General features: G+C 33.3%; 1 non-coding gene across 1 annotated transcript; it reads right to left on the bottom strand.

The window, feature by feature from the left end:
• Positions 1 to 4858: 4858 nt before the first annotated feature.
• TRNAC-GCA (transfer RNA cysteine (anticodon GCA)) lies at positions 4859 to 4929 on the bottom strand. Its single transcript has one exon. It is a non-coding gene; the product is annotated as a tRNA-Cys (tRNA).
• Positions 4930 to 5402: the final 473 nt, after the last annotated feature.

Below are 5402 nucleotides of genomic sequence, written 5' to 3' on the forward strand. Positions count from 1 at the left end.
ACATCGACATAGATTCGATAGATTTTCTTGAATCATGTGATGAGGGTATTCGTACCCTGAACCGAATTCTTATAAAAAAATAAAAAAGAAAAAAGGAAAATTTCTATCGTTTTTTAATTTTCTGACTTAATGTGAGATAGTGATAGGCATATTTTATCTGAACAATGAACGAAGCAATGAGTTAAGTTAAAATTAATGAGTTAAAATTGAAGAAAAGAAATTAAGTGGGGTTCTACCCCCTTTTCTGTTCTGTCGGACCAATCACTGCCTGAACTGACGGAGTCCTGTACCTCCTTTCGCTATATAAAATAGTATGGGATGGTTCATTCATGAACCATCAAATCCAAAACAAAATTCTATGGAATCATAACATAAAAGTAGAAAAGAGTGTTCAGATCTAGTCATATCATTAGATTATATTGACAATTCCAAAAAACTACTCATACTATCATCATAGTATGATGACAGTTGGGCGGATATGCCCCTATCGTCTAGTGGTTCAGGACATCTCTCTTTCAAGGAGGCAGCGGGGATTCGACTTCCCCTGGGGGTACTACGAAAGGAAGTTGATCATGGATTATCAATAAGCCTAGAAGGAATTCTTCCTGGGTCGATGCCCGAGCGGTTAATGGGGACGGACTGTAAATTCGTTGGCGATATGTCTACGCTGGTTCAAATCCAGCTCGGCCCAAAAATTCGCCGCTCCATGAATATGATATAACCAATGATATAACCAATTTGTCCCCCAGAAACAAAAATACCTGATCCGTAAAAGAGAAAGAGTCCATTTTTGTTTCTCTATCCATGTTTTTCTCATTCGTTCTGATCTTTTCTTTCTAACGATCTAGATTCATAATACTTAATCAAAGCAAAGATTATGAAAGGAAAAAATCGTTTTTTTCTCAATGAAAGGTTGATTATCTATTTTTGGCAATAAAATAAAATAAACACAGGTTACTAGTAATCCGTGTCACTTTCACTATAGTCCATATCTATGTGTTCTATGTGTATATGATATCAGTTAGTATATCATTCGTGTCTCTGTTACAACGCGACGAAGAAAATGTTTTTTCTGAAACCATTAAGAATATGTATACCATACACCTCGCTGGGATTGTAGTTCAATTGGTCAGAGCACCGCCCTGTCAAGGCGGAAGCTGCGGGTTCGAGCCCCGTCAGTCCCGAACTAGGATCCGACCGATGAATGGAGAAATGAATTTATCTATTTTCCGTGAAAAAGGAGACAGGGGGCAAGATCTAATCCCCAGTGGAGATCCTTATTTCTTTTGTTTTTCATTTCGCATTTATCATCAGACAAATACAGGAATTTCCATTTCTTCCACTAGTGCCGAGTGATAAGGGGAGAGACATAACATATATAGATTCGTACAATCGGTGGTATTCCTATATTTAGTATTTTAAGAGATACTCGTCTGACTTTCTTTTTCGATTTTCTTGATAAATGAAATAGAATAGAGTGCTCCTATTTTTACCGAGAGTACATACGCAAATTGTATTCGTTTATTGTACAATACATAATGAACTTAACATAATTACCTCGACAGAGTACTTGTCAGGTTAAACGACAACCCTTTTAGCTTCGACTTTGTTTGTGTATCCTCAATGACTAATTGGAAACAATCTATCTCATTCTCATTTAAATTGCACACTGAATTTTTGATGTATGCCTTCCAGTCCCAATCGAAGAAAGAGATACTAATCAAATAAAAGAAAAGACCAAGCAACGTTTCCTTTTTATTAAAATTTGTTGGGAATTATATTAGATCTTTTATACTTAACCCGTCCTTTTTCCATCTCACTTCTACTCTTTGGATCTGTGTGTGATTCATAGAATACCAGTCATATAATACCTCATAATTGTATGTACATAAATTGTATGTAATAAAGTATAACGAAGGAGGAGTATATAAGGAAGACGGTAGGGGTTATTTATAGAAAAGAAAAAGTGGAAAAGGATGAAAAATTCAATGGGATTCTTTATTGGATCAGGAATCCATTTCAGATTTAGTATGGATAAAGGATCTTCCTATGTTATACTATTCAATTCTCGACGATGAATCGATTTGATAGATCAGATATTGTTATTCATAATATTGATCCGATTCAGTATCATCAGGATGCAATTCATCCCATTGAATTTACAGGAATCAAATTTCTCATCTCTATGGGATTAGATCCCGAGTTATTGCGAAGTAAAAAAAACAATGAGATTATGGAAGTAAATATTCTCGCATTTATTGCTACTGCACTGTTCATTCTAGTTCCTACTGCCTTTTTACTTATCATCTACGTAAAAAACAGTCAGTCAAAATGATTAATTTGACTGAAACTTGATTTATTAGTTCTTATCAATGATTGAATAAATGAAAGAAACGGATTCAAACTCCAAGTCTTAAATGAAAATGATCTGTCTGGAATCATAAGTATCTGAGATAATAAGTATCTGAGATAGTAGTATCTGAGCCGAGATAGTATGGTATAGTATTTATTATCCTATTAATGATTTTCATAGAAAGTTGTACTGTATACAGATATAGGCTTTTATATAGAGAAAGCCTATATCTAGGTCAATATACAATATGTATGTACATAGATTAGATGTATATCTAAATAGTACATCAAAATAACAGTCCAATTCTATTATTTTTTTGGCTACATTTACTTGTGTGGATTTCGATCAATTCAAAATAATTGAAGACCAACTCTTCTAATTCCTGGCTTTCTTAGAATTTATATATATATAGGTATAGGTCCCGAGATCTATCAAAGGAATCAATGGAGCAAGACAAAAAGAGTATGGGCATATTCTACTATAAATTAAATAAAAAAAAAGATAAAAGAAAACGAAACCAAAGAAAAGAATCTTTTTCTTTTTTTAGATTTCCCATCTCAAGAAGTCATTGCTTGATCTATTAACAGATGATCTGCGGAGTTCTATTCCATGATAACTTCTTCAGATTTGAAAAAGAAGTAGATTAATAGAGTAGACCTTCCCAATTTTTTTATGCTTAAACATGACATGAGATGAGTCAAAAAAAAGCATAAAAAAAATCTCTAGGAGTCTAAAAAAAAGGTGAAATGCGCGATATGTGGATCGCTCAACGGGAAGAAAGATCTAATCTTATTATGTGTAGAACCTCTTTGGGACAACAACTAGTCATTTCCAATAGAAAGTATGTATTGTCGTAATCTAATATAATTAGAATAGCGGAACGGCTTTCTCTTCTCTTAGAACAGTAAAAGTAAAGAAAGAGGGAAACAAATAAAGAAAAAAAGAAAAAACCAATTTCAGATTTTTTCTTTTTGTAATATCCATAATTCTGGTAAGAGCTGGTTTATCAAAATAGAATATTTAGGAAGAATTCGGTTGGAAAAAATTTCCTATCATGCGTAGATTTAGGTTTCGAAATACAACTATAGTAATCATTCATTCTTTGATCGAATGGTTATTATTCATTATTGTATTTTCTTATTCATTACTGTATTTCAGTATAATTTTGAAACAGAGACATTCTTTTTTTAAAGCTTTGCAAAACGATCAATTAAACAATTGATAGAATTCAATTACTCAATCGATTACTCGATTAGTAGTACCCCTAGAGTCCACTCCTTCCCCATACTACGAGTGAGAGGGAAAAATGTAAAGACTACCATTAAAGCAGGCCCAAGCGAGACTTACTATATCCATATAAATTATGTCTCCTATCTCTATGAAGGAATTATTCCATTATTGATCAATAATCATAGTGGAATCAATGGCGCAGAGTCAAAATGGAATTCTGACTTAACTTAAGGCTATTGATGAACCAATCCAATGAATCTACTCGTAACAAGATTATAAGATTTCTTGGTAGAATCGGGAAGCATTAAGCATAAATACAATACACACACCTTTTCTCGGAAAATGAAATAACAAAGGAATACTCCTATCCCAATGGAACATGTAGGAGTACTAAGACCTATTGTTTGTTACCCTTTTTCATAAGCAAAAGACATCAAAATATACCATCAAGATAGATAACTATCTATCAGATACCTCTATTTCCTATTTGATCTAAGCCTTACTGTTTTTTTTTGTGAAAGAATGGGGAGACACCATCACCAGTATTACATACATTCTTTTCTTTTTTTTCGTAATCCCCCTATCTTACACGGGCAAAGAAATTCCTACACGGGCAAAGAAATTTTTTTGTTTCTTCAACTTTTACTTTTACTCTTTACTCAATAAGAGCCGACCAACTATCCTGATTGAATGTTTGAGTACTCAGAGACTCTCGTGAGTCTGGATACAAAGTATCTTCAGTCCTTTCCACAACTTCTAAATTGATTTCCCATCAGCCTATCCAATCGAATTCCAGACAGAGTCAGTAGACACAACGGTGGTAGTGTAAAATAATTAGGAATTTCTTGATAGTCTTTCGTACAATCTCTTCTTCAATCCTAGTAGCAAAAATGGAGTGTCCTTTAGGAACCTTTGGATACCAAGATTTCCGACCTCTTACTTTCGTAGTTTTGAATCCCAGAATTTACTTTCACTATTTATTTATTCTACTTATAAAATAAATGTCCGAACCAATCATAATCATATTAAAATCATAATCATATTAATAAGTAAGGCTTACTTCATCCCTATTTGTACCGGTTTGGGCCACACCCAAAGCCCGGATTTTTTAGAAAAAAATTGACTTTCTTTAAAAAAATTGACTTTCTTTATAGAACTACAGATTCTAAAAATAAAGTATCGATAGGCCTTATCCTTTTGCCTCTCCTTCTCCGGGGACAGAAATTCGTCGAGTTAAATCAGCAGAATAAGAAATCCCAAGTTTTTTGTTGATCAGGGCGACACCCAGATTTGAACTGGGGATAAAGGATTTGCAGTCCCCCGCCTTACCACTTGGCCATGTCGCCAAACCAAATTCGATCCAAATAAGATAAAAAATAGATTTCTGGTCAAAGACTGAAAAATTCAGGGCAAATTGGAAACCATTAACTATTTGTTTTGTTGTTTTGAATTAGCGAAAGGTTCTTCAATTTGTATCTCAAATTGTTGCGTTTCCTTAATGGCATAACAAAATCAAATTGATTTATGACTAATTCAGTATCAATTATTTTCAATAATCAATCTTTTTTCAATTTCAATTATAACAATATAAATTATAACAATATATATGTGTATATGTAAACCTCAAAAACAGAAATTGTTACACAGATACCGCTCTTATGTACATATCCCATATCCCTATAGAGAATCGTCGTGCCTTCTTTTTTCATTTTTCTATATGCAATAGAAAAAATAGGAATTATGATATTAGTGCGACCTGACTTCTGTTTGCCACAAGTGAAATTACGATAAAAGATGTGATATGCGGACAGGTAGATAG

This window comes from Musa acuminata, unplaced genomic scaffold (genome assembly GCF_036884655.1).
Source record: "Musa acuminata AAA Group cultivar baxijiao unplaced genomic scaffold, Cavendish_Baxijiao_AAA HiC_scaffold_724, whole genome shotgun sequence".
NCBI lineage: Eukaryota > Viridiplantae > Streptophyta > Magnoliopsida > Zingiberales > Musaceae > Musa > Musa acuminata.